The sequence below is a fragment of the Scyliorhinus torazame genome, chromosome 21 (genome assembly GCF_047496885.1).
Source record: "Scyliorhinus torazame isolate Kashiwa2021f chromosome 21, sScyTor2.1, whole genome shotgun sequence".
In the NCBI taxonomy this organism is placed as follows: domain Eukaryota; kingdom Metazoa; phylum Chordata; class Chondrichthyes; order Carcharhiniformes; family Scyliorhinidae; genus Scyliorhinus; species Scyliorhinus torazame.
In genome coordinates, this window is record NC_092727.1 from 11,338,867 (window position 1) to 11,355,378 (window position 16,512).

General features: G+C 46.5%; 1 long non-coding RNA gene across 1 annotated transcript in view; it reads right to left on the reverse strand.

Moving 5' to 3' along the window:
- Positions 1-581: 581 nt before the first annotated feature.
- Positions 582-16,512, reverse strand: part of LOC140397952 (uncharacterized) — a 53,147-nt gene continuing 37,216 nt past the window's right edge. Inside the window, exon 2 of the long non-coding RNA XR_011937348.1 lies at positions 582-879. This is a non-coding gene — a long non-coding RNA (uncharacterized lncRNA). The remainder of the gene's footprint in view (positions 880-16,512) is intronic.

Consider the following 16,512-nt stretch of genomic DNA (forward strand, 5'->3'; position numbering starts at 1 on the left):
AGCAAATTTAGAATCAATAGTGGCAAACCATTTACGAAAAATTAAAGCACGGACGGTTTGAGTCCCTTATCTGCTCTCCTTTCGCCTTTCTAGACAGCATCTCGAGACATTTTTCTCTGTTAATGGGTATTGCATAAATCCACGTTATTCCCGTAGTTAGGCCTGCAAAGGTTCAGTCATGGTTTATCACTTTATTATGACTTCCTTTGTATAAAAAAAGCAAAAGTAATATAAAGCTTGAACTGTATTTGAAATGACACTTACAAAAAGTAAAATGATGTGCATATATTCAAAGGGCCATTGTGGAATGACAGAACTGCACATTGGCGGATTGATTGATGTGACTGTTTTACGCACCAGGGTTTTTTTTTTTAAATTTACCTTGCAATTGGCGATTTTGTTTTCCTCCAAGGATCCATCAGCCATCACTTCCTTCATTGCTTCAGAATAAACCTTTCACAGATTTCTTTCCAAATCCTTTCTGTGGCCCTGTGCACCTCGTAATCACAAAGCACTCTCCACAACACACATTAAACACTCTAACCTCCTCTCCACTGTAAGCAATTCCACAAGAGATCCGCTAATTAGCAGCAAACGTTTATTTTTTTAAAAATTGAAACATAACCTGTCAACTATTTTATTTAGCATCTTGGACCTGTGCAATATGAAGTAATTCAGTCAACATGATCTCAATGAGTATTTCTTGTAATGTTGTATTATGACTTGTTTGACATTATATTCCATATCATTGCTGTCAGCTGTCTGTCCTTAGCCTTTCAAACTCCTGAAAAGCATCAGTCGCAGTACAATAGAGGCCTCCCTCATGAATTATAAGATAGTTGACCTGCAATGCAGCAGTCTTTGAATCCAAATGTCACTCTGCAATACACAATGGGAGTTAGAAATTACAGAGAGTTGAATATAGAGACTATTTCCATTCCCCAAAGATTTTTGAAGATTACCAAATCCCACGGTCTTGGGAAGAGACAGCTGGGAGATGTCACAAAAAGGGGAAAATGAAATTATTTTCTCAGCCCTGGAAGCCAGTGTTGTCTGGTGGACTACGGCCGTTGATTGCCTGAGAGTTATGCACGCCGAGTTTCCTTCTTCCTTTTGCCGTGCAACTTTGATAGACCACAGTTGGCAGCATCACAGAATGGTTACAACACAGAAGGGGGCCGCTCAGCCCATCTACTCTGTGCCGGCTCCCTGAGAGAGCAAATCACATAGTCCCACTCTCCCTCCCCTGCTTCCCACCAACTAAATCCTGCAAATACTCATCAGGGCCATCAGCATCTGTGGAGCAATACACAAAGTTCACATGACAGATCTCCTACCTTTCATCAGATGCTGCCTAACCTACCAAATATTCAAGAACAGCTTCTTCTCCGCTGTTACCAGACTCCTAAACGACTCTCTTATGGACTGACCTGATTAACGCTACACCCTGTATGCTTCACCCGATGCCAGTGTTATGTAGTTACATTGTGTACCTTGTGTTGCCCTATTATGTATTTTATTTTTTTTCATGTACTTAATGATCTGTTGAGCTGCTCGCAGAAAAATACTTTTCACTGTACCTCAGTACTCATGACAATAAACAAATCCAATCCAATATTTCCAGCAATTTCTGTTTTTGTTACTTCTTTTAACGTTACTATATTACGTGGAATGGACTTCATCTAATCCCATCTAGGGGGTATTATAATAGGAATGAATATCGTAGCCAGAACCACATTCATCTACCCCAAAACAAAACAGATGAAGGGCATGTTAATTAGACAGTAGGTTAAACATTTCCATCCTTAATGTCAGGAGCTTAAAGTTGCTCAATGATTCTTAAACGTAGAATATAGCTGGTAGCTTAAATTCAGTTAATTAAATAACTTTAGAAGAGAAAGCTAGTATTGATTAATAACGGTGGTCAGGAGACAATTGGATTGTCATGAAAAAAAACATCTGTTTCATTAATATACTTTCAGGAAGGAAATCAGACATCTTTATCTAGCCCGGCCCACATTTAACTGCAGAACCATAACAACATGCTTGACTCTGAAATGCCCTCTGAAATGGTCTCACACGTCACTCAGTTATAACAAACTAGCCTACAAAACTGCAAGGTGAACGTGTTTGGATGGAACACAGCATCGGCCGAGGCACAGGATTCAGGTTCGGCATTCAGCCCAGCCATTAACATCTGGAGTCTTGTGCCAAAATTGGGAGAGCCGGCCCACAGACTCGTCTAGCAACAGTCAGACTCACTGAATCAAACCTCACAGCCATGTCGCAGACCCCCCCCCCCCCCCCCCCCCCGACCTACCCTAGTGCCCTGGCCCAGCAGCAGGACAGACCCACCAGCAGGGGTGGCACAGGGGTATAGAGTCGGGAGGGGTGGTCCTAGGAATGTTCAATATTGACCCAAGACCCCCAATGAAATTCTAATATCCCACACGAGACCCAAGGGTTGGGAATGATTATCTGCCCCGTGGTCTTCGCAGGATACGAGCTCTCCTGCTATGGGCGGGGGAACATTCATTAACATTGTCTAAAAGGTTGGCCTCTATGTTGAATGTCACATGGAAGAGGAACTGAGGGTAGCAAGAGCACAGAATGTGGGTGACTTCAACATCCATCAGCAAAAGTGGCTCTGTAGCACCATGGTTTTCAGAGGGCTGAGTTCAAGGATGCATCTGCCAGACATGCGCAGGTGGTGTCTTGCCCAGGTGGTGAGAGAGTCAACCAGAATCAATCCTGTCACGAATGTGTCTGACTATGACAGTATTGGTCAGAGTGACCATCGCACCATCATTGTGGAACTCCATCTTCATACTGAGTGTCATAATATACACCAGTATATCATGGTGCAGACACACACACTGATGGACACACAGCGGGACCAATCAACACACACAACACCGCAGCCAATCACCAGTTAGAGCACACTCACTATATAGACAGAAGGCATCAGAGTTCCCGTTCGTTCAGGATGCAGCCTCTCAGAAGGACAGAGCTTACAGCTTACAACACAGATCTTCACCATGTGCTGAGTGCATAGACTGGTTAGGACAGGCATAGGTCTTTAGTTTAATCTAACATCGTGTTAACCCACAGTGAAAGTATGTTCAACAGTTTCTAACTTAATAAAATAGTGTTGTACTATTTTAAGTATTGGTGGCCTGTATGTGTTCCACGGATCCAGAGCACCCAACACATCATGGTACCAGTAGTTGAGGGATGTTAGAACTTCTTAGATCTACCTGCAAGTGATCTGCCTTCCACCAGCATACAGCCATCCTGCAAAATGGACAGCGTCCGCCCGCCGCCGCCGCTCCGCATCACCGGTAACCTAGGGGCCAACTGGAAGATATTCAAACAACGCTTCCAGCTCTACCTTGAAGCCACAGACCGGGAAGATGCCTCAGACACCAGGAAGATCGCTCTCTTCCTATCCACGGCCGGGGAACATGCCATCCACATTTTCAATTCTCTCACCTTTGCTGATGATGAAGATAAATCAAAATTCAAGACGGTCCTCCTCAAGTTTGACACTCACTGCAACATCGAGGTGAATGAAAGTTTCGAGCGCTATGTATTCCAACAGCATTTGCAGGGTAAGGATGAACCTTTCCAGTACTTTCTCACCCACCTCCGCATCCTTGCGCAGTCCTGTAATTACGGGCCCACTTCCGACTCCATGATACGCGACCAGATCGTTTTCGGTGTTCAGTCGGACCCCCTACACATGCTCCTCAAGGTAAAGCAGCTCACCCTAGCGATTGCCATCGAGACCTGCGTGCTACATAAACACGCCACTAGTCGGTATTCCCACATCCAAGCGGCTGAAACGGCGCGGCAAGGTCCCCACGAGGTAGAACGGGTCCAAGCAATCGAGCAACTCCAGGGCCTCAGCCTGGATGAGGGCGGCCATTTTGTGCACTTTTCGCGGACTCCCGCGCTTGTGCGCACTGAACGAGGGGACGGCGATGTCGACGAACGTACTGCGCAGGCGCACACCACGTACGACCGCACTGCGCATGCGCAGTGGCGCAGTGAACATACTGATGCTACAACGTTGAAGGATTTCTACCATTCGGTTCCCAGCAGCACTTTGCGATTACTGGAACTCAGTAGAAATTTAAGTTAAAACTTCTCAGGTGCCAATAGGAATTGTTTTATTTGTCTTCTATTGATTACAATTTGAAAGTCATTTAAAAGGCAATTTGTAGACAATTTGAAGCTTTCAAAAGAATCACAGATCTTCTTGCTTAGGCAAACAGCTCGACAATAATTTTTAAAAGTCAAAGTCTGAAAATGAAATATGAAAAAGAGAGAGCGAGAGAGCGAGAGAGCTAATCTTCAGCTTCAAACCAACAAAACAAAAACTAACAAACTACCCACAAAAACCTACCCTACCAATCTACCTAAACCTAATCTACAACAAAAACTCCAAACTAAAACTCAAAATGGCGGGCCGAAACTTCTTCAGTTATACCCTTTCATATCTGTCTTAAGTCATCTAATCACACCCCAATATAATCCTAATTGGTTTGGGTTTGACTCAAACACAGTTGATTTGACGGCAAGCCGTCCATCTTCAATATGTAACATTACTTCTAATTGTTGCGTATCTACATACCTGTGTATGTTAAAGAATGCAATATGGTGCTTTATCAAAGCCAAAATATGCTGGCCTGGCTATTGCAAATGATTTGCAAAATATAAATCAAAGTCTGTTTCAATTTATCAAAGTGAATTATGCTGCTTCTATGAAATTGTTATGTTTTGAGAAAGTTGGAATCAAATATATATTTGATTCGATATCTTGTAAACTGTCCATTTTAAAACTACACCAATAATCTAAAATGTTTCAGCCTTATAAGTTATAGAATGTGGTTCAGGCTATGATAACAATGGAGCCTTCATGTTATCTTAACAGGCAATGTTGTTATGGGTCTTCTCTGTCCTTGGACACTGACTTGAAAAATGTATTCAAGACTGTCTGTTTTATCAGACTTCGGTGTTACTTTAAAACTGTGTAAAATGAATTTGCAGAATATGTGTCTCTTCAATCCTTAATTTAAAACTGGGGCTTAATATTTATGCTTAAAAAGCTATCTTTTACCTATATTAGTTGTATTAGAAATACCTGGTTTCTACAAACGTGCGGCAACTGTGGCTCCGCCCACTTAAAGCGGCAATTCCCTGCCAAATCCCAACGATGCCTGAGATGTGGCAAACTTGGCCACTGTGCTGCTATATGCAGGTCAGCTCAGCCTGCCAACTCTCGTCGCTCCAGCCAGCCTCGCAGGAATGTCCGGGCCATTCAACCCACGGTCACCGAGCCCGATTCGGACCTGCTACCCAACACTGACACCGAGGACCCGAAGGCGTCTTTTCGAGTCGGTATCATTACACAAAACAGGGTGTCCCCAAAGCAAAGAATCCAGCCTCTATTGGTATACAGCATCGATCCGGACGATGAGTGGTGTGCCACCCTTACGGTCACCCGGTCCCAAATACGATTCCGCCTGGACACTGGTGCCTCCCCCAATCTTATTGCGCGGTCTGACCTCCAAAGCCTGTGTGTCAAACCAGCCATCCTGCCATCAGCTTGCCAGCTATTAGTTTATAATGGCAATGCAATTGCTGCCAGTGGCTCATGCCAACTTGAAGTGACGCACAGGTCACGCAAAGCCTTTGAAATCGTGGACTCCTCGAAAGCCTCCCTGCTTGGCGCGCAGGCATGCAAGCTGTTGAACCTAGTTCAGAGAGTTCACTCTCTCTTTCCTGCTGATGCATCTGCCTTTCAGGACACTGACTTCAGGGCGCAGCTCAACGCCATTTACAACCAGTACGACGGCGTCTTCGAGGGCGTGGGCACGCTCCCGTACACCTACAAGATTTTATTAAAACCGAATGCCACGCCTGTGGTGCACGCACCTCGCAGGGTCCCAGCACCCCTTAAGGACCGCCTCAAACAGCAGCTGCAGGACCTCCAGAACCAAGGAGTGATTTCCAAAATCACGGAACCAACCGACTGGGTCAGTTCCATAGTATGTGTAAAAAAGCCTTCCGGCAAATTGAGAATTTGCATTGATCTCAAGGATCTAAATTGCAATATTATGAGAGAGCACTATCCAATTCCCAAGCATGAAGAGCTCACAGGTGAGATGGCTCGCGCCAAGCTCTTTAGCAAACCCGACGCCTCAAAAGGATTCTGGCAAATCCAGCTCGATAAATCCAGCAGGAAACTCTGCACATTTAACACCCCGTTTGGAAGATATTGTCACAACAGGATGCCGTTTGGGATCATCTCTGCATCAGAAGTGTTCCATAGGATTATGGGACAAATGATGGAAGGTATTGAAGGTGTTCGCGTCTATGTCGATGACATAATCATTTGGTCCACCACCCCGCAGGAGCATGTTAGTCGCCTCCAGCGCGTATTCAGACATATACATGAGCATGGCCTCCACCTCAACAGGGCCAAATGCTCTTTTGGTCAGACAGAACTCAAGTTCCTCGGGGACCACATCTCCCAATTGGGTGTGCAGCCGGATGCGGACAAGGTAGCTGCCATCACAGCTATGAAAACACCAGAGGACAAGAAGGCAATCCTCCGATTTCTGGGCATGGTCAATGTTTTAGGGAAATTCATCCCTAACCTCGCCTCTCATACCACGGCTCTCAGGAACCTGGTCAGGAAGACGACAGACTTCCAATTGCTCCCTGCCCACGAGTGCGAATGGAGAGAACTCAAGGCAAAACTGACCACGGCCCCGGTCTTAGCTTTCTTCGATCGAGCAAAGGAGACCAAAATTTCGACCGATGCCAGTCAATCCGGCATTGGGGCAGTGCTCCTTCAACGTGATGAGACCTCATCATGGGCCCCCGTTGTATATGCGTCACGTGCGATGACCCCCACGGAGCAGCGCTACGCGCAGATAGAAAAGGAGTGCCTGGGCCTTCTGACCGGTGTTGTTAAGTTTCACGGTTATGTCTACGGACTTCCTCAATTCACCGTAGAGACCGACCATTGCCCGCTGGTCAATAAAATACAGAAAGACTTGAACGACATGACACCTCGCCTCCAGCGTATTCTTCCCAAGCTCCGGCGATACGACTTCCAGCTGGTATACACCCCAGGCAAGGACCTCATCATTGCTGACACTCTCTCCAGGGCAGTCAACACTCCATGTGACCCAGCGGGATTTGTCTGCCAGGTTGACGCCCATGTGGCATTCGCGGCCTTCAATCTACCTGCCTCGGATGAACGCCTCCTCCAAATTCGCCGCGGGACGGCGGCTGACCCCTTGCTACAGTGTGTCATGCGCCACCTAACGGATGGGTGGCTCAAGGGCCAATGCCCTCAATTCTATAATGTCAGAGATGATCTGCCGGTAGTAGGCGGGGTTCTTCTAAAACTGGACCGCATTGTCATCCCGCTGAGCATGCGCCAGCTTGTCCTGGAACAACTACACGAGGGCCACCTTGGCGTGGAAAAGTGCCACCGACGGGCCCGAGAGGCAGTGTACTGGCCCGGCATTAATGAGGACATAGCCAACACAATGCTCAACTGCCCCACTTGTCAGCGCTTCCAGCCGGCCCAACCACGTGAGATCCTGCAGCCCCATGAGCTGGTCACGTCACCATGGACCAAGGTGGGCAGCGACCTGTTCCATGTGCTGGGTAGAGACTATGTCCTGATCGTGGACTACTTTGAATTACCTGGAGGTGATACAGTTGCACGACCTCACCTCGTCTGCAGTCATTCCTGCATGTAAATAAATCTTTGCTCGACACGGCATCCCGCTCACGGTTATGTCGGACAATGGCCCCTGCTTCGCCAGCCAAGAATGGTCCAACTTTGCCAGGCGGTACAATTTTGCCCATGTGACGTCCAGTCCCCTGTACCCCCAATCCAACGGCAAAGCAGAGAAGGGAGTACATATCGTCAAACGGCTCCTATGCAAGGCTGCCGATGCGGGGTCTGATTTCTAGCTTGCCTTGCTGGCCTATCGCTCCGCCCCGCTGTCCACTGGCCTGTCGCCAGCCCAGTTACTCATGAGTCGCACCCTGAGGACGACGGTGCTGTCCATCCATGTCCCAGACCTCGACCACGTTCCGATCCTTCGCCGGGTGCAGCTATCTCGTGCACAGCACAAGGCGGCTCATGACTCCCGTGCAGCTGATCTCCCTGCTCTGGCTCCAGATGACAATGTCCGCGTCCATCTTCCGGATGGTGGCTGGTCTGCAACCGCTGTTGTCCTTCGGCAGGTGGCCCCCTGCTCGTTCCTGGTTCGTCTACCGGATGGCTCTATTCTGCGCCGCAATCGACGCGCCCTTCGCCTCGTTCCACACTCGCCACGTGATCCTCCAGTGTCGCCTCGCCCTCCTGCTGACCCTGCCACGGACTATGCAGAGCTCCCTGTCACTCTGCCTCCCCCTGACTCTGACGCAATTCAGCCCGCTCCTGAACCGGCGGCTCTCGACCCACCCTTGAGGCGGTCAACCAGAATTCGTCGCCCACCTCAGAGACTAAATTTATGAACTTTTCGAATTTATGGACTCTCTGAATTGTTTCGTTGCTTTGTTTGATCGTTTCCCTGGTTTGTAAAGAGTGTTGATCTCGTTACTCTTGTTGCATACTGCTTCTCTGCACCAGGCACCTCCCCATGTAAATAGCTTAGTTCTCATGTACATAGTCCTGTAAATATGTCTTCGCACCCCACACGTAGTTAGGAACATTCTCACCACACATTATTTATTGCCACACACATACATTTCTTTATAAAAGGGGTGATGTCATAATACACACCAGTATATCATGGTGCAGATACACACACACTGATGGACACACAGCAAGACCAATCAACACACACAACACCGCAGCCAATCACCAGTAAGAGCACACTCACTATAAAGACAGGGGGCATCAGAGTTCCCGCTCATTCGGGATGCAGCCTCTCAGAAGGACAGAGCTTACAGCTTACATCACAGATCTTCACCGTGTGCTGAGTGCATAGACTGGTTAGAACAGGCATAGGTCTTTAGTTTAATCTAACATCGTGTTAACCCACAGTGAAAGTATGTTCAACAGTTTCTAACTTAATAAAATAGTGTTGTACTATTTTTTATTGGTGGCCTGTATGTGTTCCACGGATCCAGAGCACCCAACACATCACTGAGGAAACCCTCCATTGTGTTGTGCGGCACTACCACTGTGCGCTAAAAGATTCAGAACAGGTCTGGCAGCTCAAAACTGGTGCTTTCTGGTGTCAACAGGGAGCAGACTTGTATTCAACCACAATCTGCAACCTCATGGTCTGGCATATCCCTCACTCCACCGTTACCATCAAACCTGGAGGCCAACCCTGGTTCAATGAGGAGTACAGAGGAAGATTCCAGGAGCAGCATCAGATGCACCTGAAAATTAGGTGACAACCTGATGAAGCTACAACGCACGGGTGCTAAACATCAGAAGCTGCAGAATATTGATAGTGCTGAGCGATCCCACAAGCAACGGACTTGTTGCAGCTTGAAACTATGCAATCCTGTCACACCCAGTTGAGAATGGTGGTTGACAAATAAGCAACAAACGGGAAGAGGAGGTGGAGACTCCATGAGATCCCCATCCTTAATAATCTTTATTGTCACAAGTAGGCTTACATTAACATTTCCATGAAGTTACTGTGGAAAGCCCCTAGTCGCCACATTGCAGCCCCTGTTCGCGGACACAGAGGGAGAATTCAGAATGTCCAAATTACCTAACAGCACGTCTTTCAGGACTTTTGGGAGGAAACCGGAGCACCCGGTGGAAACCCATGCAGACACGGGGAGAACGTGCAGACTCCGCACAGTGACCCAAGCTGGGAATTGAACATTGGACCCTGGTTCTGTGAAGCAACAGTGCTAACCACTGTGCTACCGAGCCACCCGCTTGGAGGGGAACCTCCAGCACAGTGAAAGGAATTTTAAAGAATGAGAGGGAATCAAAATTCTGAAGGACAATTGAAGGAATACAGTTGTTGGGAGCTGATTGGAAATAATTTGAAAGTTCTCACAAGCAGAACCCCTTCATCGTATCTCATTGGGATTATTTTCAAGTCTTGTTGCTTGGTTTAGTTATTTCGGTATTAGATTCCCAGAAAATTCAGAGAGTTGGTTGTCTACCTGAATCAGGTTTTTATTGGACGCATGTACGGTGATACTGAAATGGTTACTAATATCACAATATAAAAACCTACCCAATGGGCAAGAAGCATTTATTACCATGATACCAAATCTCAACAACAAAACTCAAAGCACAATATGAAAATGTTTTTTAAAAATTGATTATTGCTCTTCTTTCTTTGGGCCAGATTTTCAAGCTGTTCACGCAGGCGGCGACTTCCAGTCCCGTCGACAGCGCACCCCTGCCACGGATTTCCAGGCGGCAAGAGGTGCATTCAATGGGAAACCGCATTGACAACTCCGGGACCAGAAGATCCCGCCGCTGGCCAATGGCGGGCCGTTGCTGTGAAACACCTGGCGGGTTGCTCGGTACATCCCACCCATAACACTAAAGAAGCGAGACCACCATCCAGGAGAAAGCCATTCGCTTGATCAGCATCTCATCCACCACCGGTGCACAGTGGCAGCCGTGTGCACCATCTACAGGAAACTCCCCAATGCTCCTTCAACAGCACCTCCCAATCCCGCGACGTCTACCACCTAGAAACGTAAGGGCAGAAGGTGCTTGGGACCAGCACCACAGGCAAGTTCCCCTCCAAGCCATACACTATCCTGATGTGAACTATATAACCATCCTTTTACTGTAGCTGTGTGAAAGTCTCCCGACTCCCTCCCTAACAACACTGTGGGTGTACTGTCATGTCCAGAAAAGGCATATCCTATTCATAACTTTCAACATAATTTCATTCAGTGCATAATTTTCTCAAACTGTCTTTTATTTAAGAATGGACACTAACAGACCGGATAAGGTGGCTGCCCAAGGTCACGTGACCTTTTGTCATTTCTGCCTCAAGTCTCTGGGAAGTTCCTGATTGAATAACCATGTATATAAACCTTCCCCTTGAATGGGCACACTGAGGCAAATCTACAGATCTACACCTGCTATTGTTTGTGGTTAACCCAAAATTCGCAAGTCTATCGACTCCTCGACCTGACTTCAAGCTCAATATTTAACAAAAGGGAGTTGCGGAAACCAGTTAAACACAAGTAGGTGTGAATGGCCAACATCTATCTCCTATTGTGCAGCAATGACTTTGGACAGCCAAACAATGCAGATTGGACAATACAGTTGTTCACGTGATCCAAACTTCAGACAACAAGTTCTTTGCTCCCAAGAACCAAAGGGAAATAATCAGTATACATAGAACACCAGCTACAGGACATTAGCTGAAAAAGGCAATAGATCCATCCCTGCTTAAATTTCAGCAGTCTCCAGGTTTAAAAGCCTCTCAGCTTGATTCTTATTCCAAGTCTACCAGTATGGAATCCTGACCTCCTGGTAACAAAACCACAAGTAACCAAGTTGAAGACATGCTGGAACAGTCCATCTTTTCAAGGAAATCCTGCAAATATTCTGACATACAAATCCAACCTTTTGAATCTATCTAGGCTGACCTTCAGGAGTGAAATACCTTCTCAATGGACCAGCAATGGCCTATTTTTCATCAGACAGGCCATACATGTGAACCATGACTTATTCCTTTTTCTTACAGCGTGTGAAAGTGCACTATCAAAGAACAAAGAAATGTACAGTACAGGAACAGGCCCTTTGGCCCTCCAAGCCCTTGCCGACCATGCTGCCCATCTAAACTAAAATCTTCTACACTTCCTGGGTCCGTATCCCTCTATTCCCATCCTATTCATGTATTTGTCAAGATGCCCCTTAAATGTCACTGTCGTCCCTGCTTCCACCACCTCCTCCGGCAGCGAGTTCCAGGCACCCACTACCCTCGGTGTAAAAAACTTGCCTCGTACATCTACTCTAAACCTTGCCCCTCTCACCTTAAACCTATGCCCTCTAGTAATTGACCCCTCTACCCCGGGGAAAAGACTCTGACTATCCTCCCTAACTGTATTTTTCTGATGTGTGTGCATGTTTGTGTGTTCTGCTGAGTGAATGGTGTTACGTTAGACTTCCGGGTGAAAGTATGAGGGAATAACGTTTTTTATTATAACACTATAGCAAGGCAGTGAGGTCACTGGAGAAGGCGCAGAGGGCATTCACCAGGATGCTACCTGAGCTGGAGCACTTCAGCTATCGAGAGAGACTCAATAGATTGGGGTTGTTATCCTTGGAGCAGAGAAGGGTAAGGGGGACCTGATTGAGGTATATAAAACTATGAGGGACATATGTAGGACCGATAGGAGGAATGTTTCCCCTTTGTTGGGGTCAATAATCAGGGAGCATACATTTAAGGTAAGGGGCAGGAGGGTTAGGGGGGGATGTAACAAAAACCTTTTCACCCAGAGGGGGTTTGGAATCTGAAACTGACTGCCTGAAAGGGTGGCACTTTTCTCACAGAGGGTTGAGAATCTTTGTATTTTTCTTTCAGAAATGGTGGTGGAAGCAGAGGGAGTGTTTCACCGGCTGTTCCTGTCGGTGAGATCTTCTGCCCCTGCCAACAGTGACCCTCGCCACAGGTTCCACGGCGGCAGAGGGTGCAAACGACAGGAAACACCACTGGCAGCGGCAGCACAGGTAGATCCCACCGCCAGTCAATGGCAGCCGCTTCAGTGACTACAAAACATGTCGTGGCGGGTTCGTGGAAAGTCTCGCCCAGTACCTTGGAATATTTTGAAGGCAGATATGGATAGATCCTTGAAAAGCAAAGGGATGAAAGGTTATCGGGGTTAGGCATGAACTGAGGAGTTGAGCTTACAATCAGATCAGCCATGATCTTTTTAAAAAATATTTTTATTCCATTTTTAAACATTTAAAAATGTTGTACATAAAACAAAATGACACAAAACAGAAAGAATAACAAACCCCATCCCCACTCTACCGAGCAATAGATATATGACTCAAAAAGTGCCCCCCCCTCCGCCCATTTAGCAGCTGACGATGACCAACTCTATAAAGTGAAGGATAAACAGACCCCATCTCTTATGGAACCCCTCAATCGCCTCCCTCAAGGTGAACTTAACTTCTCAAGTGACAGAAACTCCATCAGGTCCCCCAGCCACACTGGGGCACAGGGCGGAGAAGCTGATCTCCATCCCAACAGGTCCCGCCTGCAAGCAATCAGCGAGGCAAAGGCTAAAATCTCTGCCCCCGCCCCCGTCTGCAATCCCAGCAGGTCCGACACAAACACGGTCCTCAAGGGACTGGGCTTCAGGTCCAAGTTAAAGATCGGCAACATGCTGCTCAAGAAAGAATCCCCAAACCTCTCCAACTTCGGACAGGACCGGAACATATGTATATGGTTAGCCAGGCCCCTCCTACACCACTCACAAGCGCCCTCCACCCCCTCAAACAGCCGGCTCATCCTTGACCTCATCAGGTGTGCCCTGCGCACCACCTTCAATTGTATTATTAGCCATGATCTTATTGAATGGTGGAGCAGGCTCAAGGGGCCAAGTGGATTACTTACACCTGCTCCCAATCCGTATGTTCGCAAGCATCAGATCAGCATGGGTGATGCATATGTTGATTCAGCTTGAACCTCAGACTGGCAGCAAGGTAACCAGAAGAGACAGCAACAGCCTTCTCCTCAAGCTGCTATCAATCTCGCTCAGTCAGGAACACTCTCACCCCTGAAGGAGACGGTTGTTCAAATGCCATTCCTCAACTTGAGCATGAGCACGAGCCTGACACTCCAGTGCAGTATTTGGATGGCATCTTAAACAGAGTGCCGGCTCTTCCAGGTGAACATCAAAGATCGCAGGGCAATATTTCAAAGAAGCGCTGGGGAATTATCCCTGGTGCCCCAGCCAATTTTCATCCTTCAGTCAATAAATAAAAAAACAGATGACTTGTTCGTCAACAGAAACAGATTGCTCTTTGTGGGAGCTTGCTGTGTACAAATTGGCTGCTGTGTTTCCTACATTACAACAGCATTTCAAAAAGGAGCGCGTTGTATTTCAAGCACTTTGGGAAGTCCCCGATCATGGAAGGTCCTGTGTGAAGGCAAGTTTTTTTTTCTTCTTTGTGCTACTCCACAGGTGCTGGCATCTCACAAGCGAGGATGTGCAGAACCAGGATCACCTCTAGACAAACAAACACCAGTGTCTCAGAAGTTTCAACGGTTAACATGGCATTCCGTATGGCGCCCGGCGCCAACCTCGATTCACAGCTGACGCCATATTCTTCCGCCCAAACGTGTTTCCCAATTTCGGCGTTGGCCGACAGAGAATCCCACCCATAATCTTTTCATGGAATCAATCATAGAATTTACAGTGCAGAGGGGATTTTCAATGCAGAAAAGGGATTTTCATCCTTAATAAATATCCTTTCATACATTTAAGAGCGTTCACCTGGGAAAATGTTATTAATACAACTTTCAGGAGTTCATCACAAAAATAGAGCGAGTAAATTGATTTTAAATAATTGAAAATGACTTGATAAACTAAGCAGAACTATAGAGTAGATTCATTATTGCGAAGTGGTCAGTTTCTCAGTCAATTAAATGTTTAATGTTCTGAAGCTTTTCTTCAATAAGGTGGCTATTACTGGCGCTGCACCTGAAGAATATTTTATATTAAGAGCATCCTTGAAGAAGACCCTCAACAGGTACAATTAGTTAAATTTGCAAGGGTGAGATGTTTGGTTGGCGAGCAATGAAATTACACTGAAAATACTAGCGGGACCTCTCCCCCCCCCCCTCAGCTTTTTCATCCATTGTGACTGCTGGCTGACTTTGCATCACCTCCAAACTAAACACAACCAAAGTGTTTTGAAGCCGTGTGTTGCTGTGAATTTAAATTGACAAGAAATCCAGTCTTTTATCCATTTTGAAGGTAAACATTATTTAATTCTCTCAGCAATGGCCACAAGTGTCTCAGAGCGCAAAGAACATGATCGGCTCAGTAATATCTTACTTGGTGAGCCAATATAATTCACCGGCAAAAGCCGATTGTTCATCTTCCACAGCACATTGCCTTATAGCTAGGTATATATCAGATACCAGGGGATGAAGAAGCAGACAGGTCTTCTTATAGAAATACCTTATCAACACTTCACCAAGTGCTTTTGGATTATCGCCTTGGAGTTGATCAAAGTTTTTTCCGGGCTATCTTTTCCAATTTTTTTTTTTATTGAATGCAAAGTTTTACTTGTTTTGGGAGAAAAAAACAATCAAATGGAGTTCTTTCATGTTGGATTTATCGCCCGTGATCATATTGACAATTCTCCAGCCTAGAAAAAGAACAGAGTGCAGCAAACCCGTGCTGAGGGGGAGGTGTACCAGGCAAAAGTGTTCTACAAGCTTTGATATTTTATCTCCAAGAGTGCACACATGCAACACAGCGCCAAATGTTAGCTCTTAGTGAGACCCCTGCTATAATCATGCTCCTTCCTCTCCCATTGAAGTCAAGCTTTGTTAGTTAATCAAATAGCTGAACTCAAACAGAAACCCAGTGAAGAAATAGCTCAGATTCTGCACTAAAATGGCTGCATATGAATTTCACATTAATTGAAGTAAAGTTTCACAGAATCACAGAATTTACAGTGCAGAAGGAGGCCATTCGGCCCATCACGTTTGCACCGGCTCTTGGAAAGAGCACCCTACTTCAGCCCACGCCGCCACCCTATCCCCGTAATCCAGTAACCCCAGCTAACCTTTTTGGACACTAAGGGCAATTTAGCATGGCCAATCCACCTAACCCGCACATCTTTGGACTGTGGGAGGAAACCGGAGCACCCGGAGGAAACCCACGCAGGGAGAACGTGAAGACTCTGCACAGACAGTGACCCAAACCGGGAATCGAACCTGGGACCCTGGGGCTGTGAAGCAACAGTGCTACCGTGCCGCCCTAATGATCTATCCATCATTTCAATCCAATCTCAATTAAAAATTGAAACCCCAATGACATGTTGAGCAAATGATTCGCCACCAGGGTACTAGACCAAATTTACTTAAGGTTTCCAGCATCTTATTTGGCATTCAGTTTAAGGTATTGGGCCATACAAACTAGAATTCACCCTCTTCCAACGTTTCAACAGGACCCTTAATTCAAAATTTCCTCTTGAAGTCCATCACTATCTTCCTCAAAATTCATAATACTTCCAAGTTTTATGTCACCTGCAAATTTTGAAGTTGTGTCCAGCACACCTTAAGTGGTTGATTCCTGCTAAGTACAGTTCCAGAGGCGCTGCATTTCATCACTGCATGGCCCATGCGTCTCTTCTTGGTGTTTGAATCTCGGGTAGCAAGCATAATCAGGTTACTTTGACTGTGGGGAAATACAGCGAAGCCTATTCTCACCCTTTTGTGGCCTGGGACAAAGGTGATGGCTTTGGTCTTCCTGATATTGGGCTGGTTGAAGCTGGGATTTATGCAG